Below are 15,130 nucleotides of genomic sequence, written 5' to 3' on the forward strand. Positions count from 1 at the left end.
CGGACACAGAGCAATACTCACTCCTGACTCACTAGTCACCTTGATCAACGCACTTCTCTGCTTCTGTAGGGGCAAGAAGAGCAGCCTACCTAACTGCAGGCTTCTCTAACGGCTAACAACTAATTACAGACTAACTACGCCTGCCTGAACAAATTAACGGTAACAACTGAGACTGCTGGTTCTAATCCAAACTAACAGAGATCAACTATCAAGACACAACCACAATACAACAAGTCAGTTGGAATAACACCCCGGCACTATAGGTTAACCCCGAGTGACCAACTTCACTTACCGGTTACTGGGCCTTGGGTACTACCCCTCCCCCTCCTTACTAAGGACGCGAATGGGGTTCTGTTATGGACAGCCGTCCACTCCAGACTAATGGGAAGTTGAGGCGCGTGGGACGGGAACGTTACTCCACACTCTCTACAATCCCTTACACTGTACACCGTGTGGAACCAGCCGGTCCCTTACACCCGACCAGACGTGAGTTCTCCGGGTGCTGCCGTACGGGCCTACTTCCAGCAGAACCCGTCCGGGCTGGTTCTGTACACTACATCCCCAGGTCCTATGGAATACCGGGTGAGGCGCAGGCCGGGGACCTGGAGGTGTGGCGCAGGCCGGAGGACTGGAGCTGTGGCGCAGGCTGGAGGCCTGGAGCTGTGGCACAGGCCGGGGGCCTGGAGCTGTGGCACAGGCCGGGGGCCTGGAGCTGTGGCACAGGCCGGGGGCCTGGGTTGTGGGCACAGGCCGGAGACCTGGGTTGTGGGCACAGGCCGGAGACCTGGGTTGTGGGCACAGGCCGGAGGCCTGGGTTGGGGCACAGGCCGGAGGGTCTGGTTATGGGGCACAGGCCGGGAGGGCCTGACTAATGGTGGCACAGACCAGAAGGGCCTGGATGTCCCCGCAGGCCTAGTGCCTGTCCCTGGTGCTCTAGGGAGGGATTATAGGTAAGTAAAGGTGGCCCAAGGCCGCCTACTGGTCACGGTGGGAGAGGCTGCAGCGGGGAGCTTCGTCAGCTCTTCTGCTTCCCTCACGCTGCAGCACTCTCCGCTGAACTTCCGCTGCTGCGCGCCTTCCCTCACCGAGTCTTCCTCTGGCGTCTTCCTCCTCCTCTTCTTCTTCTGTTCCGCCATTACTGCCTCCGCCGTCGTCGCCTACGCTGCTTCTCTGTCTTCTTTCTTCTTCTGGAAAACTACTTCTGTTCACGTCCGGCGCCCGACTGAGCTCTCCCGGCCCCCAGCGTCCCTTATATGACGCTGGGAGAGGGCGGAGCTATGACGCAGCGAGCCCGGATTGGCTCGCCGCAGTCTTTCGCCATTGGCTGCCAATGCGCAAGCCCAGATTGGCTCGTGCTTGGTGCACCATTCAAATTGCCGCAACGTGATTGGATGCACTTGAATCCTAAACAGCTTTTTTTTTTAAATCTTTTTTTTTGTATGCATTTTTGAATCTCTTGTGTTTATGACAATAAAATTCAGGTACATGCTCTGGTACACACACATTTTATTGATTGCTGTTAATTAATTACCAGGAGTACAACTGGCTTTGAAGATTGGATGTCACCTATCATCAGGAGAGATGTATATGGTCTCAAATTTGGAGACCTCCCGTTACTTTGTGATTCACCATCAGCCTTTAACTATTTGGATATTCATTTGCACTTGACTTTCATGGTTATGATAAAGGTTCTAGTGCCCCTCACATCATTCTATACTATTTTCTCATATACTGTATATGCAAATAATACAATCGTCAGGTAGAGGAATGCATAGAGATGAGTACCAATGAGGGGAAGAACAATTTCAAATAAGACATTAAAATGTCATGTAATTTTCTTTTGCTGTATTTTTTTATTGTCAGATGTTGGAAAGGGTGAATCTATGGATAAAGTATGGTGCCAAGTAATTCATGTGGGTGAGCAGTATTTCAGTGTGTCGGGTATGGGGTCAGGGAGTAATATATCATCAATGGTATATCATCCTGACAATTGTGTTGCCCCAGGACTCCCCGGGCAACACAATTAGATTCCCGTGACGGGTGCTGCAGCAGCTGTGGCAAAAAAATCAATCCTAAATGGCCACCGCGCATGCGCAGTAGGAAATTTGTCTCCGAACCATGGTGAGCGCCATGTTTTCAGAGACCTGCGTATGCGCAGTAGACAATGCCGGAGCCTACGGCGCCGTGGAGAGGAGGGGGCCCACCTGGAACCTGCACACGGGCCCCCACCTCTCTTAAAACTCCCCTGTAAAAGTACCTTTACTAACTGACCTTTCTCAACATTATATCTTAGGTGCAAATTTCCTCGAAATCCTAGCAACCAATTTACAGCTTCTGTCTATCTTTTATCTGTCTAGTACTAGAAATTGAAAGCAAACATCTGGTTGGGTGCTATAGTTTTACAAAACTGCAACTGGCAATGTTGATAAATAGATAATCTCTATGTAACTTCCCCCCCCCCCTCTAGACTTATTTTAGGTTCTCCAAGTCAAGCTGAATGATGCTACACCAGCACCACCTTCTGGCCACTAAGATTATTTTCATTACAAGCCTAAATTCACAAAAGTGTAAAATATAACGTTAAGGCATTTTTGTTTTTCCATTCAAAGTTTTTTAAAATGGAGTGAAATATAATGATTTATTAAAACTATATGGTATATAACTGTACCGTCATTACAGATAAAACTAAACCAAAAAAATAGAAGCGGAAATTTAATTTTAATTTAATTATATAGCAAGTTTCATTTAGTTGATAAGTAAGTTTGCTTTCTACAGGTGGTAAAGAGACTGGATCTCTTAGTACAATAAGTCAGTGTTTGACAATTAAAAGGAGCAGAAAATTCCAGGTCATAATGGGAAAAATAAGGTTGATGTAAGACAACCAGTTAGTGTTTGTGTAAAGCCGCCATGAACTGGGCAAAGCACCGGTGTATTGCAGACTGCCCTTTGGGGGTAATTGTTGAGTTGATCGCAGCAGGAATTTTGTTAGCAGTTGGGCAAAACCAAGGCCCTCATTCCGAGTTGTTCGCTCGTTGCCGATTTTCGCTATATTGCGATTAGTCGCTTACTGCGCATGCGCAAGGTTCGCAGAGCGCAAGCGCTTAGTTATTTTACAGGAAGTGGGTGTTTCTGGGCGGAAACGGGCTGTTTTCTGGGCGTGTGCGAAAAAACGCTGGCGTTTCTGGGAAAAACGCGGGAGTGTCTGAAGAAACGGGGGAGTGTCTGGGCGAACGCTGGGTGTGTTTGTGACGTCAAACCAGGAACAAAACTGACTGAACTGATCGCAATGGCTGAGTAAGTCTGGAGCTACTCAGAAACTGCAAAGAAATTTCTATTCGCAATTCTGCTAATCTTTCGTTCGCAATTCTGCTATGCTAAGATACACTCCCAGAGGGCGGCGGCTTAGCGTGTGCAATGCTGCTAAAAGCAGCTAGCGAGCGAACAACTCGGAATGATGGCCCATGTGCACTGCAGGGGAGGCAGATATAACATGTGCAGAGAGAGTTAGATTTGGGTGGGGTGTGTTCAATCTGCAATCTAAATTGCATCGTAAAAATAAAGCAGCCAGTATTTACCCTGCACAGAAATATACTAACCCACCCAAATCTAACTCTCTCTGCACATGTTATATCTGCCTCCCCTGCAGTGCACATGGTTTTGCCCAATTGCTAACAAAATTCCTGCTGCGATCAACTCAGAATTACCCCCTAATTTTATCACTTTTTTTTGTATATCAACACGGCAGCATAATTGGTTCTCACTGGTAACTACTAATGGAATCAATTTATTTTTTAGATAGATGAGATGTGGAGAAGACATGGGGCTCTACAATGGGGTGGTGGATCTAAGCAGCAAAAACAGTACTCATGGCAAAACTAATATTAAGAATTTTTGTTTGGCAAGGAACACTCTTTTTACACCAGGCGGTGTATAACTGATATGTTTTGTGGCTATAAGTGTGGGAGATGCTAAGGAGGTAACTGAGTTTCTGTAATGTTAGACTAGTGGCAGAACTTGTGAGTGGTGGGCCCTGGTACAAAAATATGCTTTGAGCTCCCCTCCTCCGCTCCACCCCAAGCTCATAATGTGCAACATGGCAGAGGGTCACAGGAAGAGGGCAACAAGGAGAGAAAATGGGTGATGGGGAGAGGGTGATGCTGGGGATAGGCAGTGTGTGACAGGGAGAGGCAGTGGGAGAAGGTGACAAGCCCTAGGTAAATGCAGGGGAGGTTTCCAGTTGCCCGGAAACCCCCCTTTACCAAAACCTTGCCAGTGGTCACTACATGCAGTATAAAGAGTATAAAGAGTGGAATGGAGCCGCTACATATCCTCAGTGGCAGCAGATTTTCCTACCAAGTTTGCTGTGTGTGTGTGTCTGTGGATCTGAGCGCTCAATCATCACACCAGAGAGAGAATCTGGTAAATGGCTTACTGTAATCATTGGGGCTGCATACCTTAAGTACTGTATTACATAAACTGTACTTTGTTAATGTATCCTTCATGGGCTGTCAACAATAGCTCTAAAATCAAACATTTGGAAACCCCCCTCCAGAAATTCTGTTTTTGTCCCTGCAGGTAGTGAGTGACAGGGAGAGGGTAAAAAAGGAGATTTATAGTAGACTTACCATGGTTAAATCTCTTTCTGTGAGGTACACTGGGTTCCACAGGGAATTCATCGGGGTGTAGAGATGGATCTTGATCCATAGGCACCAACAGGCTAAAGCTTTAGACTGTTCTAATTGCGGGGCCTCCTCTATAACCCCGCTTCCAGGCACTGTGAGCTCAGTTTTGTTAACCAGTCCAATGCAGAAGCAAGTAAAAGAGAAGGCAGATGTTAGTCACATAGAACCACGTTCTCACGACAGGAGAAGGGACTAGTGGCTAATGCCATACAAATCCAAAGAAGCTAAGTGCGTCAGGGTGGGCGCCCTGTGGAACCCAGTGTGCCTTGCAGAAAGAGAGTTAACCATGGTAAGTATACCATAAATCTCCTTTTCTGCAGCGGGGTACACTGTGTTCCACAGGAAATACTTCGGGATGTCCTAAAGCAGTTCCTCAAGAGAGGGGACGCACCTTAGAATGTATTATAACCCGGCGTCCAAAGGAAGCATCCTGGGAGGTGGAAGTATCAAAGGCATAGAACCTAATAAACGTGGACCACATAGCCGTCTTGCACAATTGTTCTGCAGACGCGCCACGACGGGCCGCTCAAGAGGGTCCAACAGACCGAGTGAATGGGCTTTAATAGCAGCAGGAGCTGGGAGTCCAGCCTACGCATAAGCTTGTGCAATCACCATTCTAATCCACCTGGCCAAGGTTTGCTTATTCGCAGGCCAGCCATGTTTGTGGAAACCAAACAGTACGAAGAGGGTATCTGACCTCCTGATAGAGGCATCCCTCTCCACATATATACAGAAAGCCCATACCACTTTCAAAGACCGTTCTTTGGAGGACAATTCAGAAGAGATGAAGTCTGGAACCACAATCTCTTGATTAAAGTGAAAAGATGACACCACCTTAGGTAAATAACCAGGGCGAGTTCTAAGAACTGCTCGGTCACGATGAAATATCAAAAACGGTGGATGACAGGATAAAGTGCCTAAGTCTGACACCCTTCTAGCAGAGGCAATAGCCAGCAGAAACAGGACCTTGGCTGTGAGCTATTTAAGGTCCACTGACTCAAGAGGTTCAAATGGAGACTCTTGCAGGGCATTCAGGACAACAGACAAATCCCATGGAGCCACAGGAGGGACATAGGGAGGCTGAATCCGCAGTACGCCCTGAGTGAATGTATGAACGTCAGGTATAGACACAATTTTTCTCTGAAACAACACCAACAAGGCAGATATGTGAACCTTAAGGGAGGCCAGACAAAGTCCTAAATCCAGGCATTGTTGCATAAAAGCCAGAAGTCTGGAAGTACTAAACTTGGAAGCATCATAATTCTTAGCAGCACACTAGGTGAAGTAAGAATTCCACACCCTATAATAAATCCGTGCAGAAGCCGGTTTGCAGGCCTTTAGCATAGTTTGGATAACCACCTCAGAGAATCCTTTGGCCCTCAGGAGTGAAGCTTCAAGAGCCACGCTGTCAAAGCCAGTCTGGCCAGGTCCGGGTAGACACAAGGGCCCTGAACGAGGAGGTCTGGCTGTTGAGGAAGTAGTAGAGGACACTCTATCGATAGACCCTGCAGGTCCGAGAACCAATGCCATCTGGGCCACGGTGGAGCGACTAGAAGTAGTAATCCTCCTTCTTGCTTGAACCTCCGTAGTACCCTGGGCAGAAGTGACACTGGAGGGAACACGTAGGGCAGCCTAAAGTTCCATGGAGTTGCCAGTGCATCCACGAACGCTGCTTGATGATCCCTTGTTCTTGATCTGAAGACCGGAACTTTGTGATTGTGTCGTGACGCCATCAGGTCTACATCTGGTAGACCCCACTTGTCCACTAGGAGTTGAAAGACTTCCTGATGAAGACTCCACTGTCCGACATGTACATCCTAATGACTGAGGAAGTTCGCTTCCCAGTTGAGGACTCCCAGAATGAACACTGATAATATTGCTGGCAGATGGCGTTCCGCCCAACAAAGGATTTTTGACACTTCCATCATTGCCATGCGGCTTCGAGTGCCGCCTTGATGGATTATGTTATGTACATGCCTGTTCTGTATCAGAGGCAGGGCAAGAGTCAAAGCATTGAACACTGCCCGCAATTCCAGAATGTTTATCGGGAGGAGAGATTCCTCCTTGGTCCACCGACCCTGGAGAGAGTGTTGCTCACCAGGATCAGCAAGTCGGCAGGATCCTGATTCCCTGATGACGCAGATGAGCCGTTATCACGGCCATAACCTTGGTGAAGATCTGAGGGGCTGTGGCCAGTCCAAACGCCAGAGCCTGGAACTGATAATGAAGGTTGCCAATAGCAAACCGCAGATATTGCTGATGTGATATGGCAATAGGTATATGCAGATAAGCATCTTGTATATCCAAGGATACCATATAGTCTCCGGGTTCCATGGCCAGTACAATTGAGCGCAGTGTTTCCATTCGGATCGTAGACACTCTCACAAACTTGTTCAGTGATTTGAGGTTGATTTGAGGTGATTTGAGGTTGAGAATAGGCCGGAAAAACCCATCAGGTTTCGGGACTAGAAACAGGGTCAAGTAGTATCCTCTGCCTCTCTGGGACAGAGGTACCGGCACTACCACTCCTGTATCCAGGAGGGAACGCACAACCATCTGTAGATCTTGCGCCTCTAACGGATCCAAAGGGATAACCGTTGTGCAGAACTGGCGAGGGGGACGTCTCTTGAAAGAGATTGCGTACCCGTGAGAGAACTTCTCGCATCCATGCGGTCATTACCCAGACCTGGATGAATCGTAGAAGTAGACCCCCCTCCCTAGGATCCCCCAGAGGGAGGCCTGTCCCGTCATGCAGCAGGCTTGTCATGAGAAGCAGGCTGACGAGCAGCCCAGGATTGTTAGGCCTTGGGCTTAGTGGTTGTTGGGAGCATGAGACAATCTCGGGTATGCCTGACCTTCGCTTTCCCTTAAGGCCGAAAGCAGGGAAAAGTGGTACCTTTTGCCTTCTGTGCAGAAAGAGTAGCATTTAGGAGAAAGGCAGTCATAGTAGCCACCGATTCAGATCCAATCTTTAATTAGGTCTTCCACAAATAAGATGTCCCCAGTAAAAGGAGAATACCTCAATCAGATAGTGATGTCACTCAGGTGCTAAAAGGGAGGGGTAATTCTGTGTAGGAAAAAACAATGTGTTCCCTAATACACACCGAGTGAAAAATATTACTACATAATAGTCAGATAATACGGAGATCTTAGTTGCGTATTTGTAATTATTTATGGGGTGGGTGTGGGGTGCGGTGGCCCCCGTGTCGGTATGGCTGGGCTGCTTCGGGTCGGCACACCCTAACACTTTATTAACACTTATGATTTTCCCTATCACTTTGTATATATTTTTGTATTATTTTAATCACACCACTTACATAGCACTTCTGTGCTTCTTATTAACCCTTATTAACTCTCACCTGTGTGCTGACCTGGGGTAGCCGACCTGTGCCGACGTTATGGGGTCCTGCACCCCGGACCCATACCTAGTATTAGGGACCCCCAGTGACGGAGAAGCCTTGTCGATCGGCCTGGGGGCTTAACCCTATATCTGCAGATATACGCAACTAAGATCTCCGTATTATCTGACTTTTATGTAGTAATATTTTTCACTCGGTGTGCATTAGGGAACACATTGTTTTTTCCTACACAGAATTACCCCTCCCTTTTAGCACCTGAGTGACATCACCATCTGATTGAGCAGCTTACCATTTTGTGCATTGTATTTAGAGAGGCATGGATGGGTCAGCATTAGGAGGGATTGCTGACTCCAGAGTGTCATAGGAGAAGCTAGGGGTATCTCCAGGTAAGCTGGCTCTCAGATGCTGTAGGAGCCATTACCATGTGGCCTTACACTGGGAATTTAACCCAGACATATTTGTAATTATTTATGGGGTGGGTGTGGGGTGCGGTGGCCCCTGTGTCGGTATGGCTGGGCTGCTTCGGGTCGGCACACCCTAACACTTTATTAACACTTATGATTTTCCCTATCACTTTGTATATATTTTTGTATTATTTTAATCACACCACTTACATAGCACTTCTGTGCTTCTTATTAACCCTTATTAACTCTCACCTGTGTGCTGACCTGGGGTAGCCGACCTGTGCCGACGTTATGGCGTCCTGCACCCCGGACCCATACCTAGTATTAGGGACCCCCAGTGACGGAGAAGCCTTGTCGATCGGCCTGGGGGCTTAACCCTATATCTGCAGATATACGCAACTAAGATCTCCGTATTATCTGACTATTATGTAGTAATATTTTTCACTCGGTGTGCATTAGGGAACACATTGTTTTTTCCTACAAAGGAGAATACCTCCAAGGACTTTTGGAGTCCAGGTCCACCTTCCATGACCTCAACCACGGAATACAGCAAGCCAGGACAGACCTATTAGACGCCTTGGCAGCCAACACACCCGCCTCAGGGACGCCTTCTGCTATAGAAAAAGGTTGCGGTGGTATTGTGAGACAGGGAATGTCTGGCATTGTCAGATATATCCTCGGACAGCTCTTCCTCTAATGCCTGATCCAGTCAGGCATCCCTCCGCACGCTTATCTGTCGGTTCTTACAGTGAGGGGACAGTGGTGAGAGGCAGAGTGGATGATACCCGATGGGTGACACATGAGTTCAGTAGCAGTGAATTACCTACTTGTTATATAACTCTGCAGGGGGAGGATATCGAGCTAATGGGGGAAATTCCAAGTTGATCGCAGCAGGATTTTTGATAGCAATTGGGCAAAACCATGTGCACTGCAGGGGTGGCAGATATAACATGTGCAGAGAGAGATAGATTTGGGTGTGGTGAGTTCAATCTGCAATCTAAATTGCAGTGTAAAAATAAAGCACCCAGTATTTACCCTGCACAGAAACAAAATAACCCACCCAAATCTAACTCTCTCTGCAAATGTTATATCTGCCTCCCCTGCAGTGCACATGGTTTTGCCCAACTGCTAACAAATTTCCTGCTGCGATCAACTTGGAATTACCCTTAATGCCCGTTGTCTGATGTACACTTAATGGTCAGATTGTGGTAACAGAGTTTTATTTACCCTCTGACGTGTGAACATATCAGTTTGCTTAACCACAGTAGGGGAATCCTCTTATCATCAGTGATTTGTATGATTTGTTACCCAGTAACCACAGGGGCAGTGGTGTCAGTTAGCAATGGAAAATCCTTGTCAGAAACACCTAATATAGGGACTGGCAGGACAGCATGGCCCCCCTCTCTTCAGATAAAATAGCAGAGATATTATTGGATAGGGAGGAAGAAGCAGCCCGCTCATATGACCCAGAGACATGAGTGACCTGGAATAGGGTTTTGCCTGACCCGGGAATGAGTCATATGCAGCAAAACCTGCGAGGCAAAATTTTCCCGCCCAAAGCGGAGTAACCATGGGGACATCAGTGACTGTAACATTACAGGTGGTTCCATAGGGTACATAAAGCGTTCAACTAGAGAGCCCAGTAGGTTTGAGAACGCAGCTCAGGTTGGCTCCTGATTGATTACAGGACCTGCGGACTGACTGGGAGATGTATGAGACATTGCACACAGACCATCAGACAAAACTCCCCCCTCAGGTAAATCCATTGCGCATGCTCTGCACGATGCAGGAGCATCCCCAGATTTACTGCCCTACATGTTAAACATTATACACAAATGCAACAGAAAGCGGTTTAGTATTATGAAGCCAGACAGAGTACAATACCTGCAAATAAATCCGGTATTATGTGACTGAGTACACAGTAGAATACCTGTAATAGGGCAATACTGTGACGCACTATATATGGACCCAGATGCACCTAGTCCCCAGGGTACAGTATACAGTGATAGATATATCTGGAATACACCGCAGTGAAATCATATAGAAGATACAGGCACACACAGTCACGTTTGCAATGCAGATAATTATTTTCATGGCTATAAAATTGCACTGGATTATTATATGAACACACATAAATATATATGAGTATATATCAGAATACGCGTACAATACATTCTGGCACAGGTACGTGACCCCCATTACTGTGTGGTATAAAGTGTATAAAGACATTACTGTGTGACATTATATGTATAAGGGGGGTCATTCCGAGTTGATCGCTCGCTAGCAGTTTTTTGCAGCCGTGCAAACGCATTGTCGCTGCCCACTGGGGAGTGTATTTTCGCTTTGCAGAAGTGCGAACGCCTGTGCAGTAGAGCACCTGCAAAAACATTTTGTGCAAAACAAGACCAGCCCTGTACGTGTGTGTTGATTCTAATGTTGGAGGGTTGGCTTTTGAAGTCACACACCCGCCCAGCGTTCGGCCAGCCACGCCTGCGTTTTTCCCTGGCCTGATCGCTGCGCTGCGAACAACGGCAGCTAGCGATCAACTCGGAATGACCCCCAAGGTGCACTACCGTGTGGTGTAACGTATAGAAAGCACAATACTGTGTGTTCTAATGTGAATAAAGAGCGATATGGTGTGGTGCAATGTCAATAAGGAGCAATTCAGTGTACTATTGTGTGGCCATGCCCCTTACCAGCAAACCATGACCCTTTTTGGCTGTGCGCCAAATGTGCGCACTTTTCATATTTAAAATATAGGGGGTAGGAGCACCAAAATGAGGAATGCTATGGGTGAGGGGTGATGGTGCTGGGAAAGGGGTGCAGGGTCAGAGGCGGAACTAGTGGTGGTGCTAGGGGGCACCAGCCAAAATCTTGCCTAGAGCATCATATTGGTTAGGGCTGGCTCTGGGTAGAGGGTGACAGAGAAAAGCAGTGGGTGACTGGCAGTGGGTAACAGGCAGAGGGTGATAAAGAGAGAGGCAGTAAATGACAACAAGGAGAAGGTGACTGGTAGTGGATGATGGAGAGAGGCAGTGGGTGATGTCATGGAGAGGGTGAAAGGCAGTGGGTGAATATTGCTGTATAGTGAATTTTTTTTATCTGGCCCTTAACTGCAGCGTGGCTCCTTCTTTAGCTCTGTTGCGAGATCCACGGCAGCAAGATCAGTCTCTCTGCAGACAGGAAGCCGTGGTTTGTGGCCCCTCCTCTCCCTCCAGCTGCTCACTCTAATTGCAGGGAGACTGGCTGCTGGTGGTTTGGAACAGGGACAGACGGGTGGGCGGCAGCTGCAAAAAATGAGTCAGTGTGACTCATTATAATGCTATGGGCCCTTACACTGTGGCAGGCCCCGGAGCAATGCACTGGCTACACCGCCACTAGTTTCATCTCTATGTTAGACAGTCTCAACTTTCATGAACGTCTATATTCCAGGCTACTGATGCTTATCACTTCTAGCAGCCCCTCGTCACACTGGTAGTGCTGAGTTATTTGTGTTGCTTTGGGTACGAAATCCCAGCAGTCGGTATCCCGACAGTCAGAAGACTGATGGCGGACTCCCGATGGTCAGGATCTCATGGCAAGTATTACTGCCCCTAATCCTAACCTCCTCCTCCTGCAGCCTGACCCTAACTGTCCTCTCCCACAGCCTAACCCTAATCCCACTCCCACAGCCTAACCCTAACTGTTCCCTCCCAGCCTAACCCCTCCCTCTCCCTAGTGCCTAACCCTAACTCCCAGCCCAGTACTTGCCTCCTGGCATTAACGGGATCCCACGGGCGGTCTTCTGACTGATGATATTATGATCGCATCTCATTTGTGTTTATACTTAATATACAGCAGAAAAGACAAGGCTAAAAAGGAGGTATCGAAACCAGATTACAATATGAAATCTGCAGACAAAGTCAAACTGAAGGTAATCTCTGACAGTAGTGACAATACAAAATCATTAGGCCAAGAGAGAAATACTGTATAAATGATGGCAGAATGGGAGCTTGCATTGCTAAGAAACCATACACATATAATAAGAGGCCTCAGCCAGGACTGGTATCACCATTAGCTCCCACACACAAACCCCCCCCCCCCCCCTCCCCCCTTCCCACACACACACACTCATTACCCAGTGGCTGGTGTCATTTTCTGACTATTTTAATATTCTCCAATGTCCCAGTGTACATTTTTTGTAATGGGGTATTATACCATCACATGCAGTGCTCAGCGGAACATGGGTCGAGGGGGTATTGATAAGTCTCTCTTGCTGCAGTTGATCTCAGCCAAATAGTACTGGGGGGGTGGACTAAATTCCCTTCCTCTAACTTTTGTCACTGCTGCATCATGACGTGCAAGATGCCATTCACCATAGTTGCCTACTCTCCTGGAATGGCCAGGACGCTCCCGCATCTAGCTGGCTCTCCCTGCAACCCCCCTTCACCCCCGCACAGTCGCCCATTGCGAAAGGAAAAGTGGTAGGGATGATTACGATTCGTGCTGAATCGTGGCCCCGCTCCCGCTTTAAAATGCTAGTAATGCTGGCATTGTATAGGGGGGACAGGGGCGTCGATGATGCCAGCGCACCCCCCATACCACACCCTTTTACGGAGCAGTGCCCCCTGTTGAGCTGACCTGCCTGCTTGCTTAACAAAAAAGGGAAAAAATAACTAGCTAGAATTCTAAACAGTTTTTACAATTCATATTTTATAACCAAAAATAAGGCAACCTTACATAGATTGGTGGGGCAGTAGCCTCTGGGCACTAGGGTCACTAGGAGACTCTAGTGCTGTACCAGAGTCTAGTGCTCAAGCACAGGTCTCCGGGAAAATGGCACAATGGGTACTGTCCCTGCCATTTTCCTACTGCGTATGCACAAAACTCCAGGAAATTGTCAGCCACACCATTTTCCCGGTGATTTATGCAGCACTGCTGACGCCGATATGGTACTTCAGTGGGGTAAGTATTCAAGAAATGGGTGCGGTGTGTGCAGTGTGGGCCCCCCTGGACTCAGGGACCTGTGTGCACCACACACATTGCACCGATTATAGATACGCCACTGCAGTGGCATCACTATTTATGGTGACACCCAGTACGGCATTGTATACTTCCCATGCCCCAAAAAGGGTTGAAGGCCTACCCCTTAATGTGTTACATTTTGGGGGCATGGCTGGGTCACAACCTTGTTCTCGTGACACTGGGGGTGTGACACTTCCCAGCACGCCGGCTGCTGCTATGCAGCCCCCCATCTACCCACATAATGTGGCTGCTTGGTGACACCATCTGAGGGGTGACACCAAACTACTAGAGTCACACCCTCGGATGGTGTCACCTGATTTGGCCCGCATTCCTTTAGTGATGCCACTGGGGTATTCACATGTATACAAGGTTCAGTAAGGGCAGCCCATGCATTCAGCAAATAAGTGTATACATGCCTTCCAGGAAATATATCTTTCACACAGGGGTGGATTAAGAGAGGACAAGCTCTATGCATGCCCCTTCCTCTCTTGTAGCGGCTGCAGCGCTGTATACTCTGGCTTTGTGCCAGAGTCTAATGCGCATTCACAGGTCTCCGGGAATATGTAGCCTGCACCTTATTCCTGGGGACATAGCTACTGCGCATGCGCAAATTACTCGGAAAATAGCCGCCGTGCCATTTTCCCAGTGATTTCAGTCTTCAACACCAGCCGCCGCAGGACTGTGGGGGAGATGTACTAAGCAGTGATAAAAGCGGAGAAGTGAGCCAGTGGAGAAGTGGCCCATGGCAACCAATCAGCATTGATGTAGCATTTATAATTTGCATACTGTAAAAGTATACAGAGCAGCTGATTGGTTGCCATGTGCAGCTTCTCCACTAGCTCACTTCTTCACTTTTATCACTGCTTAGTACATCTCTCTTTGTGTGCCTTATTCAGTATGGACCGCATCAGCGATACTATCACATACTGCTGATTTTCTGTCCAGTGCGCATGCACAGGGCCATATCTGCATGTGTACTGACCGGTAAATGATTGACAGGCAGAGGCATTCGCGGGGCAGTCGAGGGCGGTGATACAGCATTGCGAGCGCGTGGTGGCTGAACTACCTTAGCAGCCAGGCTGCGCAGGCAGGGGGCTTTCCTTATTATCGCTGGCAGCCATTAGCATGATGGGCGGCCTTACCCTGTGCTCGGTGTCCTCCCCCCAGCATGCGAGTAATCGCAGTTGCAGTTTTGTTACATTAGCATCCTGAATATCGTCCTGTGTGTGGTGTGGGCCCCCCTGGAAACAAGGTGTGAGGTGTGGGCCCCCTTGGATCCAGGGGCTCATGTGCACTGCACACACTGCACCCTCTATAGATACACCAATGCTTTCATACCTAGGGGGTAATTCTGAGTTGATCTCAGCAGCAAATTTGTTAGCAGTTGGGCAAAACCATGTGCACTGCAGGTGTGGCAGATATAACATGTGCAGAGAGAGTTAGATTTGGGTGGGTTATTTTGTTTCTGTGCAGGGTAAATACTGGCTGCTTTATTTTTACACTGCAATTTAGATTTCAGTTTGAACACACCCCACCCAAATCTAACTCTCTCTGCACGTGTTACTTCTGCCTCCCCTGCAGTGCACATGGTTTTGCCCAATTGCTAACAAATTTACTGCTGCGATCAACTCTGAATTACCCCCCTATTACGGGGCAGGTGCAAGCACAAATGGAGGATGGT

The sequence above is a fragment of the Pseudophryne corroboree genome, chromosome 1 (assembly GCF_028390025.1).
Source record: "Pseudophryne corroboree isolate aPseCor3 chromosome 1, aPseCor3.hap2, whole genome shotgun sequence".
NCBI classification, from domain to species: Eukaryota; Metazoa; Chordata; class Amphibia; order Anura; family Myobatrachidae; genus Pseudophryne; species Pseudophryne corroboree.